Source organism: Salvelinus sp. IW2-2015, linkage group LG5 (assembly GCF_002910315.2).
Source record: "Salvelinus sp. IW2-2015 linkage group LG5, ASM291031v2, whole genome shotgun sequence".
Lineage (NCBI taxonomy): Eukaryota > Metazoa > Chordata > Actinopteri > Salmoniformes > Salmonidae > Salvelinus > Salvelinus sp. IW2-2015.
Genome location: NC_036844.1, coordinates 7,591,096 through 7,611,783, shown reverse-complemented (window position 1 = coordinate 7,611,783; position 20,688 = coordinate 7,591,096). Strand labels below are relative to the sequence as shown.

The 20,688-nt window shown below is 40.7% G+C and overlaps 1 protein-coding gene across 1 annotated transcript in view; it reads left to right on the top strand.

Moving 5' to 3' along the window:
* LOC111963856 (laminin, gamma 3) overlaps positions 1 to 20,688 on the top strand; it is a 233,650-nt gene that overhangs the window by 58,253 nt on the left and 154,709 nt on the right. The gene's annotated exons all lie outside the window — the stretch shown is intronic.

Sequence of the window (20,688 nt, the reverse complement as noted above, 5' to 3'; positions counted from 1 at the left end):
TCAAATGGTATAGTTCAGTGGAATAATTTAAAGGAATATCTAACCATCATCATCCACACCAAAAGTCCTCCAAGGTCCAGGGGACAAGGTCCGAGCAATGTTTCTGTGAACACAATGTATGTGAAAGTAAAGAAAAAGAACAATTGAACAGCTTTTATACTCCAGCATGCATAACAGTTTTGAACACAGTTGGAACTGAATTAGCCCAAGTATTTTTCACAACATGTATGAGTGTTGCAGGACCAGAAAATGTATTTTTGACTGCAAACACACCATTTCTCACATCAATGCACTCACATGCCAAAAATCTTTCCTCACATGCCCAAAATCTTTTCTGTTTCAAAGCAATGTGTATGCTTTCTTTGTAAATGTGTTTAAGTTTTTCTTATTTAACTTCAGTTTGCACTGTGGACAAGTTACAATGACTTTTGACCTGCCATGTATGTTGGTACCAGGTGATTTCATTATTGTATATACTATGTTTTGGCTGTGTACGCTCGCCATGTGTAACTGTTAACCTTTAATAAATGGATCACTAGTCACTTTAAACAATGCCACTTTAAATAATGACACTTTAATGTTTACATATCTTACATTACTCATATCACAAGTACAGTATATACTGTATTTTATACCATCTACTGCACCTTGCCTATGCCGCTCGGCCATTGCTCATCCATATACTTACAGTTGAAGTCGGAAGTTGACATACACTTTGGTTGGAGTCGTTTTTCAACCACTCCACAAATTTCTTGTTAACAAACTATAGTTTTGGCAAGTCGGTTAGGACATCTACTTTGTGCATGACACAAGTAATTCTTCCAACAATTGTTTACAGACAGATTATTTCAAACTGTATCACAATTCCAGTGGGTCAGAAGTTTACATACACTATGTTGACTGTGCCTTTAAACCGCTTGGAAAATTCCAGAAAATTATGTCATGGCTTTAGAAGCTTCGGATAAGCTAATTGACATCATTTGAATCCATTGGAGGTGTACCTGTGGATGTATTTCAAGGCCTACCTTCAAACTCAGTGCCTCTTTGCTTGACATCATGGAAAAATCAAAAGATATCAGCCAAGACATCAGAAACAAAAATCCGGTTCATCCTTGGGAGCAGTTTCCAAACGCCTGAAGGTACCATGTTCATCTGTACAAACAATAGTACGCAAGTATAAACACCATGGGACCATGCAGCCGTCATACCGTTCAGGAAGGAGACGCGTTCTGTCTCCTAGAGATAAACGTACTTTGGTGCGAAAAGTGCAAATCAATCCCGGAACAACAGCAAAGGACCTTGTGAAGATGCTGGAGGAAACAGGTACAAAGTGTCTATATCCACAGTAAAACGAGTCCTATATCGACATAACCTGAAAGGCCACTCAGCAAGGAAGAAGCCACTGCTCCAAAACCACCATAAAAAGCCAGACTACGGTTTGCAACTGCACATGAGGACAAAGATCGTACTTTTTGGAGAAAAAATTAATAAACTGAAACTCACTGAACAAAACAACCAACCAAACGAAACGAAACGTGAAGCTATACAACTGGCGCTGACAGGCAACTAAACATAGACAAGATCCCTCAAACACAAATGAGGAAATGGCTACCTAAATTTGATCCCCAAACAGAGACAACGATAAACAGCTGTCTCTGATTGGGAACCATATCAGGCCAACATAGACATACAAAAAACCTAGATGACCCACCCTAGTCACTATCATGCCCCAACCAACACAGAGAATAAAAAGCTTACTATGGTCAGGGCGTGACAATGGGTGCTAGTTAACGCTATCCGCCCACTTTGAGCCCGGCCCGACTTTTGACTCCTCCCACATTGAGCCCGGCTCAGAACTGCACACTGCAGTCAGGGGCTTCTCAGTAAAAGAGGTATCCACTTTGTCAATAGCTGACAGAAATGTTCTGTATGCAGACCATGGGTCTTCATTGCTTAACAGATCAGACCAGTCAATTTTGACTTATAGCTGCTCACTTTTCGGGATTTTTTAAATCATTCTGTTGCACATTAATAGGGTTTTTAAATCTCTTTTTAGTGAGCTTTCTAACCACCAATGTAACATTGTGGTCAGATATGCCAGTTAGTAAGTTAGTGGACTTAGTAATTTGATCAGGTCTGTAAACAGATCAATTTGAGTCTGGGTTGACTGTGTTACTCTGGTTGGACCTTGTATTATTTGAGTCACCTGGTTCGTTTGTTATTGGTTTGGTACAAGACAAAAAAGCTACTCTGCGCACGTGCTACAGTGTGTGAAGCACGCTTCAATTACCAGTTGAGAAATAAAAATGGTAGCTATTTTTAATCGTGGCCATCAACACGCAATTGCATTTAGAATTTTTGCGCAATGATTGGACTTATAAAAGCACGTTTCACTCCAGCAGCAACAAAATAGCTGTTTGAGGAGTTGTCTGACAGATTTTCTGCTCAAGGTTCTGTATCTGTATTCTGTGCATACACTCCAATTTAATTCCACTAAATTATGCAAATGAACATTTAGACCGATGAGCATGACCGGTCAAATGTATTTCCATCGACTGGAATTTCCATCAATGAACAGGCTTTTTTTCAATGGGATTTATTTTGTATATTTGGCTGGGGCCAATTTTATTTGTCAGCTTTTCAATATTTTTATTGTTCAAAAGCCAGCTATTACTGGCTAACGGAAATCCTGACACACATAGTGCATACACCATAGACATACATCATTTACACATCCACACACACAGAGAGTTCAGCTCAGACAGATCCATCTCAGAGAGGCCCAGCTCATGAGCTCCATCAGCAGCATTATTCTGGAATGGAAAATGTGTTTATGCAACAAATGTTAATGGATTGCATTGACTCGTTCTCTAATCAAACCGAATCGTTTCAAACTAAAACGTATCGTTCCTGTATTGTATCGGAACCCATGTTTCTAGATACGTGTCAAATCACCTTGAAAGGGAAAGATGCACATCTCTAGTACTTTTCTATTTCCAGAACTACCCAAGGGTGAAAAATCCCCTCATTCATTCCTGCGGGAAAGCTAGAGAGTGGATCACTTGTAATTTAATATGTATTCATAAAATTGTGATTGCGCTATCTACCGTGTGTATTTTTTTTAAAGTAAGTGGGGGAGTGGGGGTTAGATAAAGGTAAAACCATACCTACTTACTGCATTCAGAATGTTAACAGGCCATACAAATATCTCTGTCAGTCTTTTGGGCATGTGGCAGCGATGGCAGCCATTTGCTTGCTGTATACCGTATACAGTAATCTATGCATATTTCATAAGTCTTAAAATGGGAATCGCATCCTGTATGCATTAACATTTTAATCCCTCTGTAGAGTCAGCGCATGCTTTTCCTTCACTCTGCTGCACTGCTGGATACATGGGCCCTCTCCCCGTATAAAGACATTTTTCCCACTTTTCTAAACCTCGTAAATCTCCATTTTAGCGATGCCATAGAGGAGCAATACTGAAAAGAGAGGATTGGGAAAGAGTCAGTGCTTATACACAATGGTTGGATGATAAATAGTTGAGGAACACAGGGCTAAGTGTTTTGTGTTCTCTGTGTGCTCTCATAAATTGTCCTAAACCCCCCCAACAACAAAAAAACCTGTATTCAAAAACGGGTCAGGTTTAATCGTGTATTCACATTGATTAGTAACAGCCTGCGTCGTGACAGTGCTCTCTGTTATATCATCAATCTAAAGCGGTAAACATGTTTGCCTGATTTGACATTACCAAACAAATTGGGTGGAATAAGTAACAGTCGCCTTGTAACAGAGTGTTGAGATCTCCTCTGAAGTAATGGCTAACTTCAAAGGGTGAAACTGTTGTCAAATGTATAAAGCGCTTTCCTCGCCTATTTTTCCATATCCACGGAGTAAATGAAAGCCGCTCTATGAGTTCAAATTGAAGTTCAGTCATCCATTAAAATGTTTCCTCTCTCTCTCTCTCTCTCTCTCTCTGCCCCTGCCCCCTCTCTCTCCCCCACCCCTCTTGGTCTCGCTGGGTGAAGCCAGAAAGCAAAGTAGCAAATTGGAAGAACAAAGTTGAATGACAATGAGAGAAAGATAAGAAAAATTATGACAAAGAAGAAAAAAAGACATTGGGGTTACAGAGAAGTAATTAAGTTTGGAAAACACTGCTCTCTTCTGTCACTGTCTCCATCTGGTGGCCCTCTAAGTCAAACCCCAGAGAGATAGGAGAGAGAGACCAAACCAAATCAATTAGACCCAAACAAACCATGAGAAAAAATATAATTACTTGACACATTGGAAAGAATTTACCAAAAAACTGAGCAAACTAGAATGATATTTGGCCCTAAACAGAGAGTACACAGTGGCAGAATACCTGACCACTGCGACGGACCCGAACGTAAAGAAAGCTTTGACTATGTACAGACTCAGTGAGCATAGCCTTGCTATTGAGAAAGGCTGCCAGGCTTTCAAAAGAAGACTTTGTGCACACTGCCCACAAAATAAAATGGAAACTGAGCTGCACTTCCTAACCTGACAAATATATGACCATATTAGAGACATACATTTCCCCCAGATTACACAGACCCACAAAGAATTTGAAAGCATATCCAATTTGTATGAACTCCCATATCTATTGGGTGAAATACCACAGTGTGCAATCACAGCAGCAACATTTGTGACCTGTTGCCATAAGAAATGTGCAACCAGTGAAGAACAAACACAATTGTAAATACTTCCAATATTTATGTTTATTAATTTTCCCTTTTGTACTTTAAATATTTGCACATCGTTACAACACCGTATATAGACATAATATGACATTTGAAATGTCTTATTGTCTTAACACCATTGTAAATACAACATATACATACATGTATACATACGTACACACATACGTACACATTCATATATCGATACAGTTGAAGTCAGAAGTTTACATATACTTAGGTTGGAGTCATTAAAACTTGTTTATCAACCACTCCACAAATTTTGTATTAACTAACTATAGTTTTCGCAAGTCGGTTAGGACATCTACTTTGTGTATGACACAAGTAATGTTTCCAACAATTGTTTACAGACAGATTATTTCACTTATAATTCACTGTATCACAATTCCAGTGGGTCAAAAGTTTACATACACTAAGTTGACTGTGCCTTTAAACAGCTTGGAAAATTCCAGAAAATGATGTCATGGCTTTAAAAGCTTCTGATAGGATAATTCAAATCAAATCAAAGTGTATTTGTCACATGCGCCGAATACAACAGGTGTAGACCTTACAGTGAAATGCTTACTTACAGGCTCTAATTGACATAATTTGAGTCAATTGGAGGTGTACCTGTGGATGTATTTCAAGGACTACCTTCAAACTCAGTGCCTCTTTGCTTGACATCATGGGAAAATCTAAATAACCCAGCCATGACCTCAGAAATAAAAATGTAGACCTCAACAAGTAAGGTTCATCCTTGGGAGCAATTTCCAAACGTCTGAAGGTACCATGTTCATCTGTACAAACAAATGTACGCAAGTATAAACACCATGGGACCACACAGCCATCATATCGCTCAGAAAGGAGATGCGTTCTGTCTCCTAGAGATGAACGTACTTTGGTGTGAAATGTGCAAATCAATCCCAGAACAACAGTAAAGGACCTTGTGAAGATGCTGGAGGAAACCGGTACAAAAGTATCTATACCCTCAATAAAACGAGTCCTTTATCGACATAACCTGAAAGGCTGCTCAGCAAGGAAGAAGCCAGTGCTCCAAAACCATCATAAAAAAGCCAGACTACGGTGTGCAACTGCATATGAGTACAAAGATCACACTTTTTGTAGAAATGTCCTCTGGTCTGATGAAACAAAAATAGAACTGTTTGGACATAATGACCATCGTTATGTTTGGAGGAAAAAGGGGGAGGCTTGCAAGCCGAAGAACACCATCCCAACCGTGAAGCACGGGGGTGGCAACATCATGTTTTGGGGTGCTTTGCTGCAGGAGGGACTGGTGCACCTTACAAAATAGATGGCATCATGAGGTAGGAAAATTATGTGGATATATTGAAGCAACATCTCAAGACATCAGTCAGGAAGTTAAAGCTTGGTCGCAAATGGGTCTTCCAAATGGACAATGACCTCAAACGTACTTCCAAAGATGTGGCAAAATGGCTTAAGGACAACAAAGTCAAGGTATTGGAGTAGTCATCAGAAAGCCCTGACCTCAATCCCATAGAATATTTGTGGATAGAACTGAAAAAGTGTGTGCGGGCAAGGAGGTCTACAAACCTGACTCAGTTACACCAGCTCTGTCAGGAGGAATGGGACAAAATTCACCCAATTTATTGTGGGAAGCTTGTGGAAGGCTACCCGAAACATTTGACCCAAGTTAAACAATTTAAAGGCAATTCTAAGAAATACTAATTGAGTGTATGTAAACTTCTGACCCATTGGGAATGTGATAAAATAAATAAAAGTTGCAATAAATCATTCTCTCTACTATTATTCTGACATTTCACATTCTTAAAATAAAGTGGTGATTCTAACTGACCTAAGACAGGGTTTTTTACTAGGATTAAATGTCAGGAATTGTGAAAAACTGAGTTTAAATGTATTTGGCTAAGGTATATGTAAACTTCTGACTTCAACTGTATATACACATACATAAATACACACACGTATATATATATATATATATATATATATATATATATATATATATATATATATATATATATATATATATATRTATWTATATATATWTAYACMYAYAGTWTGTATATATATATACATACACATACTGTATATATACATACATATACACACATATATATATATACATTCACACATACACACACATATACATACATACACACACATGTATATATACACATATACAAACACACACACACACACATATATATATATACATATATATGTACATGTACTTGAACTATTTGCACATCATTACAACACCTTTTATAGACATAATTTGACATTTGAAATGTATTTAGTATTTATCCTTTTGGAACTTTTGTCAGTGTCATTTTTCTGTTAATTTTGTATTGTTTATTTCACTTTTGTTTATAATCTATTTCACTTGCTTTGACAATGTAAACATATGCTTTCCATGCCAATGAAGCCCCTAAATTGAATTCAATTGAGAGAGGGGGGAGAGGGATAGGGGGGAGAGAGACACAAAGAGAGAGACAGAGACAGAGAGAGAGAGAGAGAGAGAGAGAGAGAGAGAGAGAGAGAGAGAGAGAGAGAGAGAGAGATTATCCTGGAATAGCCAAGGCTTGAGGTTATCTGCCTTTGGCCTAAAGAGCAGGAACCTGGACTTCATCAAATAAATCCGAAACACAGACATTGTCATCCTACAAGAAACATGGTATAGAGGAGATGGACCCACTGGGTACCCTCTAGGTTACAGAGAGCTGGTAGTCCAATCCACCAAACTACCAGGTGTGAAACAGAGAAGGGACTCAGGGGGTATGCTAATTTGATATAGAGCATACCTAACACACTCTATTGAATTTATCTAAACTGGAACATTTAACATTTGGCTAGAAATTCAAAAGGAATTTATCTCAGAGAAAAATGCCCTCGTGTGCTATCTATATCCCCCACTAGAATCCCTATACTTTAATGAAGACAGCTTCTCCATCCTGGAGGGGGAAATCAATCCTTTCCAGGCCCAGGGACATGTACAAGTCTGTGGCGACATAAATCCCAGAATTGGACAAGAACCTGACACCCTAAGTGCACAGCGGCACAAACACCTACCTGGAGGTGACAGCATTCCCTCTCCCATATGCCCCCCATAGGCACAACTATGACAACATAACCAACAAAAACAGGTCACAACTCCTGCAGCTCTGTCACACGCTGGGTATGTACAGTCGTGGCCAAAAGTTTTGAGAATGACACAAATATTAATTTTCACAAAGTCTGCTGCCTCAGTTTGTATGATGGAAATCTGCATATACTTCAGAATGTTATGAAGAGTGATCAGATGAATTGCAATTAATTGCAAAGCCCCTCTTTGCCATGCAAATGAACTGAATCCCCCAAAAACATTTCCACATCATTTCAGGCCAGCCACAAAAGGACCAGCTGACATCATGTCAGTGATTCTCTCGTTAACACAGGTGTGAGTGTTGACGAGGACACGGCTGGAGATCACTCTATCATGCTGATTGAGTTCGAAAAACAGACTGGAAGCTTCAAAAGGAGGGTGGTGCTTTGATTCATTGTTCTTCCTCTGTCAACCGTGGTTACCTGCAAGGATACACGTGCCGTCATCATTGCTTTGCACAAAAAGAGCTTCACAGGCAAGGATATTGCTTGCTGCCAGTAAGATTGTACCTAAATCAACCATTTATCGGATCATCAAGAACTTCAAGGAGAGCGGTTCAATTGTTGCTAGAAAGTCCAGCAAGCGCCAGGACCATCTCCTAAAGTTGATTCAACTGCGGGATCGGGGCACCTCCAGTACAGAGCTTGCTCAGGAATGGCAGCAGGCAGGTGTGAGTGCATCTGCACGCACAGTGAGGYGAAGACTTTTGGAGGATGGCCTGGTGTCAAGAAGGGCAGCAAAGAAGCCACTTATCTCCAGGATAAACATCAGGGACAGACTGATATTCTGCAAAAGGTACAGGGACTGGACTGCTGAGGACTGGGGTAAAGTCATTTTCTCTGATGAATCCCCTTTCCGATTGTTTGGGGCATCCGGAAAAAAGCTTGTCTGGAGAAGACAAGGTGAGCCCTACCATCAGTCCTGTGTCATGCCAACAGTAAAGCATCCTGAGACCATTCATGTGTGGGGTTGCTTCTCAGCCAAGGGAGTGGGCTCACTCACAATTTTGCCTAAGAACACAGCCATGAATAAAGATTGGAACCAACACATCCTCCGAGAGCAACTTCTCCCAACCATCCAGGAACAGTTTGGTGACGACACAATGCCTTTTCCAGCATGATGGAGACCTTTGCCATAAGGCAAAAGTAATACTAAGTGGCTCAGGGAACAAAACATCGTATTTTTGGGTCCATGGCCAGGAAACTCCCCAGATCTTAATCCCATTGAGAACTTGTGGTCAATCCTCAAGAGGTGGGTGGACAAACAAATACCACAAATTCTGACAAACTCCAAGCTTTGATTATGCAAGAATGGGCAGCCATCAGTCAGGATGTGGCCCAGAAGTTAATTGCACAGCATGCCAGGCGGATTGCAGAGTCTTGAAAAAGAAAGGTAAACACTGCAAATATTGACTCTTTGCATCAACTTCATGTAATTGTCAATAAAAGCCTTTGACACTTACGAAATGCTTGTAATTACTTCAGTATTTCATAGTAACATCTGACAAAAATATCTAAAGACACTGAAGCAGCAAACTTTGTGAAAATGAATATTTGTGTCATTCTCAAAACTTTTGGCCACGACTGTACATTGTCAATGGTAGGCTTTGAGGGGACTCCTATGGTAGGTACACCTATAGCGCATCTCTTGGGAGTGGTACTGTAGACTCCATTTTGACTCCATTTTGAAAACAAACCCAGTTTTGATGAACTCCCATATCTACTGGGTGAAATACCACAGTGTGCCATCAGACTGAAAGACAACTTTCTAGCTCCGCCCACAACTTCCAGACTTTATAGCATTCGAGAAAGCTTGAGTTATTGAGTTATTATTAGTTTCACACTTAAAGCATGAGTCTGCCGTTTTGCTGAAAAAAATGTATACTAAAAACTTGGAAGTCAATCAATCCGCCAACATTGACACAATGGAAAAATCGTAAGATTTATTATTAAATTACTGCAATAGCATGGGAGACAGAGAAAAACAAATTGGTACAATTTAAGGGCAAGTGTTAACTGACTTGCCTAGTTAAATAAAGGTTAAATAAAATATAAATTACATCTCATCTGCCCAGACCCTGTATGCTCACACACCCATCCCCTAATGCCTACATTATTGTTTAACCTCTACAGGATTTTACCAGATCTAATGTTTTATCTCCTCGTGCATTCATTTCACATTTCCACAAACGTCAAAGTGTTTCCTTTCAAATGGTATCAAGAAAATGCATATCCTTGCTTCAGGTCCTGAGCTATAGGCAGTTGGATTTGGGTATGTCATTTTAGGCGAAAATTGGGGGGAAAAAGAGGTGGATCCTTAAGAGGTTTTTAAGAACAAATTCTTATTTACTATGACGGCGTGTCTGTAAGTTGTTGTATAAGTTTGTTTTTGGAATGCAAAAAAATATATAAAAAGGAAAAATAAAATATTCAAAAAATATAAACAGTATATGTGGTATGGGAGTTTACAGAATGTGTCCACACACACACACACACACACACAGATGTTATGAACAATGAACACGTCAGAAATGCTTAAATGACTCCTACTCATAAGGACACATCCTGATTTTTTTTATAGCAATTAGGTTAAGTGCTTCACTCAAGGGCACATCAACAGATACCATCCCTAATCATCTCAGAGATTCAAACAAGCAACCTTTTGGTTACTGGCCCAGTGCTCTTAACCATTAGGCTAACTGCCACCCCACGGCTGGCTCCCTCGTGAACCACAAAAATATCCAGACGCTCTGTTTAATCCTTAGTCGTGTCCATATCATGGGAGTACTAAGAGATATAAACATTAGCATACCCCCGTATGTGAAGCTTACTCATAAAACTACATCCTGTCGTTGTCTGACACTGCAGATTTTAGAGAGAGAGAGAGAGAGAGAGAGAGAGAGAGAGAGAGAGAGAGAGAGAGAGAGAGGAGCAGAGAGAGAGAGAGAGAGAGAGAGAGAGAGAGAGAGAGAGAGAGAGAGAGAGAGAGACATTGCGGGAGCTTGGGAGCATCTGAATCATCCTTGATCTAAGACAAAAGTGTCTCCTCTCCCTTACTTCTGTTCTTTACCTTTCGCGTCTGGAGATGTGGGGCCCCTTATTTTACCAGGTAAGATCGCCTGTTATTGGCAATTGATCATTGGTCAGAATTGATCACATGTCATGAAGTGACTGCAGTGTGATGTCATCATTATAGATTTGGTGCCGAAGCTGGACGCATCGACCAGTCAGATTATTCGGTTTGCCAGCACTGCATTGATTTGTCTCTGTGATACAGCACCGAGCTGTTCTCAAACTTCTGACAAAGTGAGGGGGAAAAAAGTTCTGTCTCCCAAACACTTTGCTCTCCTCTAACCCTGCTGTAGAGACAAGGAGCAAAAAAAAGAGCGAGGGAGCGTACAGAGAGAAGTTATCGGTTTGGTTTCCCTTCATTCCCTTCCTAACCTGAATGAGAATAAACTCTCTCCTGTAATCGTTCACTGCCCTCCCCCCCAAAACTCGTGTTTTCCCCATTCACGATGGTACCGGGAGCGGCGGGCAGGCGGGAGCATGTGAAGAATGAGCGTATGCTTCCACCGACAGCCCCTGGGCACTGGGTCGCTCGGCAGCGTCCAAACCCCATTAGCAGGAGCGGAGCTATGTCAAGCAGGGCCGAAGTCGATAAGCAGGCCCCATAACAGTAGCCTATCAGCTCCACTCTGCTCTGCACCGTGCTGCTTTGTAACAGACGGCACACAAACACACAGCCTCCTCAAGGGCTCCCTGAGGAAACTAAGGAAGGAGAGAGAGTGAGAGAGAGAGTGAGAGAGAGRKGGGGGGAGGATGGAAAGAAAGGAGGTAGCAGAATAAATGGTGGAGAAAAGGAAAGGCAAGGTGTGAATGTAGGGCCAGAGGCATATGAGGAGAGAGATATAATACAGTAGCAAGACAGTGAGAATAAAGGAGACTGCTATTGATTAACCATATTATCTTTACAAAGGATGTTGTTCACATACACTATATATACAAAAGTATGTGGACACCCCTTCAAATCAGTGGATTCGGCTATTTCAGCCACACGCGTTGCTGACAGGTGTATAACATCGTGCACACAGCCATGCAATCTCCAAAGACAAACCTTGGCAGTAGAATGGCCTTAATGAAGAGCTCAGTGACTTTCAACGTTGCACCGTCATAAGATCCCACCTTTCCAACAAGTCAGTCAATTTCTGCCTTGCTAGAGCTTCTCTGGTCAACTGTAAGTGCTGTTATTGTGAAGTGGAAATGTCTAGGAGCAACAACGTCTCAGCTGCAAAGTGATAGGCCACACAAGCTCACAGAATGGGACCGCTGAGTGCTGAACTGGGTAGCGCGTAAAAATCGCCTGTCCTCGGTTGCAACACTCATTACCGTGTTCCAAATTGCCTCTGAAAGCAATGCAAGCACAAGAACTGTTCATCGGGAGCTTCATGAAATTGGTTTCCATGGCCGAGCACCCGCACACAAGCCTAAGATCACYGTGCGCAATGCCAAGCGTCGGCTGGAAGGGTGTAAAACTCGCCACCATTGGACTCTGGAGCAGTGAAAATGCATTCTCTGGAGTGATGACTCTCGCTTCACCATCTGGCAGTCCGACTTACAAATCCTGGTTTGGCGGATGCCAGGAGAACGCTACCTGCCCCAATGTAATATTAAGATTACAGCGTACAATGACATTCTAGACAATTCTCTATTTCCAACTTTGTGGCAACAGTTTGTGGAAGGCCCTTTCATGACAATGCCACGAGCACAAAGTGAGGTCCATATAGAAATGTTTTGTCAAGATCAGTGTGGAAGAACTTGACTGGCCTGCACAGAGCCTTGATCTCATTCCAATCGAACACCTTTGGGATTGACTGCGAGCCAGGCGTAATCGTCCAACATCAGTGCCCGACCTCACTAMTGCTCTTGTGGCTGAATGGAAGCTTGTCCCCGCTGCAATGTGCCAACATCTAGTGGAAAGCCTTCCCAAAAGAGTGGAGGCTGGAGGCTGCAGGAAAAGGGATGRCCAACTCCATATTAATGGCCATGATTTTGGAATGAGATGTTTGATGAGCGGGTGTCCACATACTTTTGGTCATGTAGTGTCTTACAAATGGCTGTTTTCCAGTATTGTTTTGGTCTAATTCTCAGCTCCATTCCCTGTTATGTTGACCTGGTTCTGAACATCTGATCCAGCTCCAGGCATTTGTACCCATCCATAGTGCTACCATATGTTTGACCCAGGTCTGATCCAGGTCTGATCCTATTGACCCACAGAAGTCACCAAAATCCAGGAGTCCCACTGTTTCTGGATTAAAGGGGTCCTGGAACACATGTGTTCTACATTCCCACCAGATGTTCCAAACAGGGTCCTTGACCCTTTGACTCTCCAACTTCAAGTGGTTGACTGCTCGCTAACTCACAGTTGGTGTCCCAGAATCTTATAACCATACACAATGAGACTTTATAGACAGCCTGATAGTCTTCTAATAGTCTTCTTCTCTGAGGCAGTCCTTTTAAAGATTAAGAGGGTATACGTGTTTACTGCAGTAGTACTTTATAAACACAGTGATGAGCACACAAATATAGTAGTTGGGGGGAGGAAGACTAACTCGAGAGGACAAGTTTAGGATACATTTTCTATTAAGTACTCCAAATAATGTACAGTTTTGTTTCAAGTTGAATTAGTCTTCTGTACAGGATACACATGGTGTACACCGTCCAACAAAATGCTTACTTGCAGGTTCCTTCTCGACAATGCAACAATAAGAAATGATAAAAGATAAGAATACGACCATTAAGTAAATGGCTCAGTAGAATAGAATAAACATTTTAGCATAAGTATAATACAGGAAGGCACTATTTAGTACAATATTTACAGATGTATCAGGGAAGAGGGGATTTGGGGGCAAATGTTTTAATTGTGCTGTATTAGCAATAGTAAATAAAAGTCTGGTAGAGGCAGAGGTCTCATGCCCATAGGGGTACAGGGTCACGTGCTCCCTTAGATTTGTCATGTTTAAACATATACATACGTACATTATAGTGTGTGTGTGGTGTGGGGGGGGTGGTCTTCATTTTTTCTCTGAATAGAGTAGCCATTTAGCAATGTTATGAAGTTGGCTTTAGCTAGCCCAGACAGGTTCCCGATCTCCCAGCCTCATAACTAGCTACCAGGAAGCCATTTCAGGCTATCAATCAAGTTAGAGTAGCTAGCTTCGGTAGACTTTAGAAAAGCAAGCAATAACTAATGTAATGTACTCAATAAGACATTCCTTTCAATCTTTTACCCAGATTTTAGCAGCGATTCAGAGAAGCACATTTTGTTTATTTTAAAMACAAGAACCACCAGTCAGGAGGATACAGACAAGGGAGTTATGGTTAAGCATAATGACTATGGCTCTAGATTGTTGGAAAAGGCTGTTTCAGGTGTTTGAAAAATGCTAAAATCTCCAACCATCCTCACGTACGTTGTGCCCCTCAGATCTTTGGGGTGCACGACAGCCCTGGGAAGAAGCAGTTGTGATGGGTTTGTAGCATGAATGTATGTGTGTGTTTTAATTGAAATGTACTATTATTTGTTAACAATATAGTAGGCTTAGTCTTTTTACTACATTTCTATCTTGCAATAGAGAAAAATCKAACTACTTCTACTTGTTTCTTCATTCCATCAAGAGCTGTTASACTCAAGTATTTACTATGTATTAGGCTAACTACATGAAAAAGTAGCAATATCATACAGGCATAATCAACGAGATTCAGCCGCGGGCCGATTTTTTTCTTGAGCTGATGTTCAGGTGGGCCAGAACATCATAACAGAAAATGTGTGGACTGCAAATTGACCGAAAGAACCTTGCTCGTATACGATCACATACACGGAGTGTACAAAACGTTAGGAACACCTGCTCTTTCCATGACAGACTGACCAGGTGAAAGCTATGACCCCTTATTGATGTCACCTGTTAAATCCACTTCAAATCAGTGTAGATGAAGGGGAGGAGACAGGATAAAGACAGAATTTTAAGACTTGAGACATGGATTGTGTTTGTGTGCCATTCAGACGGTTTGGGTAAGACAAAATATTTAAGTGCCTTTGAACGGGGCATGGTAGTAGGTAGACAGGTGCACCGGTTTGAGTGTCAAGAACTGCAATACTGCTGGGTTTTTTGCGCTCAAAAGTTTCWMGTGTATATCAAGAGTGGTCCACCACCCAAAGGACATTCAGCCAACTTAACATCTGTGGGAAGCATTGGAGTCAACATGGTCCAGCATCCCTGTGGAACACCATGCCCCGACAAATATTAGGAAGGTTTTCATCTCTCTATGATGCGTAGGAATACTTGGAACAGAATTCCAAAATTAAAAATCACTCATAGCTGATTTTCTGGTGTTCTGCAGTCTGTCAAACATTTAAAAAAAAATATATGATACATTTTTGCACAGAAAAAAAAAAAATGGGCCAAAACCCTCAAATTCTTTAAATCAAATCAAAGATGAGAGAATAGTCCAAATAAATTATAAAATAGCAGTGCAGATAGCAACCTTTTGCTAAGTGCAGAGATATATTATAGGTAATGAATGTTTAGGGGAATGTGCCAGACTTTGAGGCGCAGCAGAAAGATCAGTGTACCTGAAACCCAGAAGTTATAAGGGCACAAGGCGAGACCCAGATGCAGACACGGGATGCAGATGGTTTGAGTCTTTGWTGTTTATTATAATCCAAGGAGTAGGCAAGATGATGGTTGTGGACAGGCAAAATAGCAAAATCAGGTCAGAGTCCAGTAGGTATAGAGTGGCAGGCAGGCAGGCTCAAGGTCAGGTCAGGGCAGGCTGCATGATCAGGCAGGCGGGTTCAAAGTCCAGACAGGCAAGGTCACAACCGGGAGGACTATYAAAAGCGGGAGACCGGGAAAACCACTCTGGTTGACTTGACAAACAAGACAATGTGGCAACAGACAAGCAGAGAACACAGGAATAAGTACCCAGGGACTAATGAGGAAAACAGGTGACACCTGGAGGTGGGTGGAGACAATCACAAAGACAGGTAAAACAGATCAGGGTGTGACAGAAGTTGTCAGTTAAAATCTCTGGTGGGTTCTTATTTTAGCAGTGATAACAGTGATAACACATGGAGTTGCACATTTAAAAACATGTGATGTGTTTAATTTTCCAAAAACATGTGAAATGTCACATGCAAAGTGTTCCAAAAACCAGTTTGCACATGTGAAATCAAGTGATTTTCCACTTGTGAAATTGTGGTTCAACATGTGATAACAGCAATGGCTAACAGTGTAGTTTCATRTTAATTTTGTGGTACTTTCTATAGTCATTTTACGGTACATTTACACAGTAATAGGATACCGTATTAGTGTTTTGCTATATATTTACTGTCAGTCGCATTGCACTTGGTTACCTTTTGGCCCRTCCGGCAAATTAACTTGCTATGCCTCACTTGCAATTGTATTTAACCTTATAGAATACCTTGAAAAAAAGTCCTGTAATTTTATTGAAAGTTATCGGATACTGAGTTGCTGTGAAAATAGTGGAAATAACTTAATGTGTTTCTACAGCTGAACTGTATTTTGTCAGTAATTATACAACAAACTGTATTCAGGAAGTACACAGAAAATAAAGAATACATTTCTGCACTTTACTAAAATTTGCCCAGAATGAAGTCAATAACTGTGCGATTATGTGACAACACCAGCTGAAAAGTAACAGTGCTCAGGGACTCTTGACATTAAGGCCTAGATTCAATCAGATTAAGGGTAAACCTGTGAAAAACACGTGTTTTGGCGGTGTCAGGGGTGTACATGTGTTAGAGGTGTTACCTCGTTATAGCTGTGAAATGATTAAAATAAAATAATGAGGATTTGTATCAGCCTTATTAAGGTGTATATTACAAATCACATTCCAGTGATCCAACGTGTAAACAAGGCTGCATGGGATTTCTCTTAACGGAGCTCCGGCTGCCAATAGCAATATCCGCTTCAGGGATAACGCTGGGAGACGCTTGTGGATTTGAAAGCTCTAACACAACCGCCATGCCAGTGTCCACTCGCTTGGATCTGATCAAATCCAGCATTAAGTGTGCATAAATGCTCTCGGGATTTGAATTTGCAACCTTTCGTTCCGGAGTACAATAATCTCAACAGTGCCACCAGATGGTTATTTGTTAGCAAGAACATACAAAAATTAGAAACACCTTCCTAGTATTGAGTTGTACCCCTTTTTGCCCTCAGAACAGCTTCAGTGTCGCGGCAAGGATTCTACAAGCTGTCGAAAGCATTCCACTGGGATGCTGGACCATGTTGACTCCAACGCTTCCCACAGTTGTGTCAAGTTGGCTGTATGTCTTTTGGGTGGTGGACCATTCTTGATACACACAGGAAACTGTTGAACGTGAAACACCTAGCAGCGTTGCAACTCTTGACACACTCAAACCAGTGCACCTGGCACCTGCTACTACACCCCGTTCAAAGGCACGGAAATCTTTTGTCTTTCCCATTCCCCCTCTGAGTGGCACACACACAATTCATGTCTCAATTGTCTCAAAGCTTAAAAATATGTCTTTAACTTGTCTACTCCACTTCATCTACTGTGATTGAAGTAGATTTAACAGGTGACATAAATAATGGTTTGCGTCAAAGCTTCGCAACAACGTCGCTACTAATCCATGCAATCAATGACCGGTGCAGTCCCAAAAGATAACAACCACGACCTAGAGCGAGCGGTACACTGATGGTCGAAGTAAACACTTTACGACTAAGCACGCTGAAACTAAACAAGACTTCTGCAGCGTTGCAAGCACAATCGAACTGCCGCGCCGACCGAGGGCTCCCTCCCAGAGAGCCGGGAGAGCGATCTTCATTTCCTCCTTTCTGACTGCTGATGCGCTCCTGAAGTGGCCATGCACGGTGAAGGCCCCATGCAGGATTTCACCACAAGTGTGTAATTGTAAACTTCACAGTAATCTACTGTAGCTAATCCATCACACTCACTGACCTGATGGTCTGGTTGGAAAGGGAGTATTACAATTACATGGTGACTAGCCATAAATTAAATATCATTCGGTTCTTTGGTATCACATGCACTTATGATTCCTTTAACAAGCCTTTAACACCTCTACGCAGACGACACCATTCTGTATACTTCTGGCCCTTCTTTGGACACTGTGTTAACAAACCTCCACAGGAGCTTCAATGCCATACAACACTTCTTCCGTGGCCTCTAACTGCTCTTAAATGCTAGTAAAACTAAATGTATGCTCTTCAACCGATCGCTGCCTGCACCCGCCCGCCCGTCTAGCTTCACTACTCTGGACGGTTCTGACCTAGAATATGTGGACAACTACAAATACCTAGGTGCCTGGTTAGACTTTAAACTCTCCTTCCAGACTCACATTAAGCATCTCCAATCCAAAATTAAATCTAGAATCGGCTTCCTATCTCGCAACAAAGCCTCCTTCACTCATGCTGCCAAACATACCCTCGTAAAACTGACAATGCTACCGATCCTTGACTTCGGCGATGTCATTTACAAAATAACCTCCAACACTCTACTCAGCAAATTGGATGAAGTCTATCACAGTGCCATCCGTTTTGTCACCAAAGCCCCATATACTACCCACCACTGCGAACCGTATGCTCTCGTTTCTTGGCCCTCACTTCATACTCGTCGCCAAACCCACTGGCTCCAGGTCATCTACAAGTCTTTGCTAGGTAAAGCCCCGCCTTATCTCAGCTCACTGGTCACCATAGCAGCTTCATGCCTGTCCTTTAGCTCAGTTCGGAAGGACAAATGTATCTTTGATATTTTTGGGTGGTTTAATACATAATTCACAGTATAATTATAAACTTGACCATGCTTAAAGAGATATTACATTTCTGATTTGATATTGTTACAGATCTATCAATCATTGCCCTTTTAAGAGGCTTTCAAAAGGCTCCTTGGTATTTGAAGTTGAATCTGTGCTTGAAATTCAATTCTTGACTGAGGGACCTTACAGGTGTTGTATTGGGGACAGAGGAAGGGTAAGTCAGAAAAACAATTATGTCAGCCCCTATTACTTCACACAGAGTCCATGCAACATACTATGTGATTTGTTAAGCCAAATTTTACTCCTGAACTAATTTAGGCTTGCCTAAACAAAGGGACTGAATACTTATTCAATGACTATGTTTTAGTTGTCTAATTTGTATTATTCTTTTTTTACTTTGACATTACGTAGTATTTTGAGTTCATTGTTGACAACAAATGACAGTTAAATCTATTTTAATCACACTTTTTCACACAATCAAATTGGAAGAAATACAAGTGGTATGAATACTTTTTCAAGGTACTTATAGTGTACTTGATCACTCACAAGCAGAGTTTCATTTAAAAAAAGTAAACTTTTAATAAGTGTGTTGAAGAGTAATTATAGTATATTCATAGTATACTTAAGATATACTAGAAAAATACATCTCGTATTTGACGTATATTATTTGAATAGCATGAACCTGGTGACACTGCAGAAACATTGATGCACTCTCAACCAAGAGGTCACAAGTTCAAATAATGAATGTATACTCTAAATCAAGTGTCCTTGGGCACTGCTAGTTTTATGTTGGTGGTGATAATTGGACAATTATTTACTTGATTCTGGGCAGCTTTTAGCAAAGTGCAGAAATGCATTCTTGCTAATAAGCCTGTAGCGATATCTCTTTCATGCTCACAGATCTGGTAGTGTCGCTGCACATTTCCGGTTGCTAGCGACCAAGAGTTTATGAATTCAAATCCCATTTAATGATGAGTGCCAGGAGTTGTCACAGTGCACAATTTTTTTTGAAGTACACTAATTGAAATCAGAATACAGCAGCATACTGTCATTTTCTAGAAATAACACCAAGTTGTCGTTTATATTTCTGTTGTATATATTGAATGCCTTCTTGCTTATCTCCATTGTGCAGCAGGAACTTCAGGTAGCTAGCAGCCAAGAGATTGTGTGTTCAAATCCCAAGAGATGTTTAGTGTTAAGTAATCAGCATACTGTCCTTTAACATTAACACCTGAATGTAGCTGGAAAATGCAATAACTAGCTGTTGATTAACCATATTTTCACCGTAACTATAAAAAATACTCCAGGGGACTATGACATAATGTCCTTGGGAAGGGACAGAACAAACCGGGAACTAAACAAAACCTGCAGGATACAATTACTGTTTAAATGTAATTAATGTCAAATATGTCTTTCAAAGTAAAATATTCTAAATTACATTTGACAACTGAGTTTTCAAGTGCTAAAATGTCACTTGTAGTTTCATGGTATCACATGTTGAAATGTTGCATTCCAATGTTGTCACATTTATGTCACATTAATTTCAGATGAGATCAGGTTCTCTTTCACATGTCGTCACGTGTAGTTTCATGGTATCACATGTTGTCACATGTTGCTTCACATGTTGTTACCTGTTTTCACATGAATTAACTTCACATGTGAATTTCATGTTTTCTTTCCCGTATCCTGCTGTTTGTCTTTTCCACTCTCTTTCCTCTCACTTCTCTCTTTTCTTTCCCCCTCTCTCATTTTCTTCTAATTAACTGTTCCAATTCATCTCATCCACGGTGCAGTCATTGTATCTGGGATGCTATGGTTTCGGTGTGTGCTGCCAGACATGATCTGTTATACTGTCTGAGAGTCTGAGAACGCTTTGCCAAGTCTCCTCTCTGACTTATGTGATCTCTATCTCCACTGCCGATTTCCTCTCTATTTATCCTCGATTTCTTATTTGTTTATTTCTCTTATATCTCAATATTTCTCATTTTCTTTCTTTCACACCCGATTCTACCCCTCTTTACATCTCCATGGCTT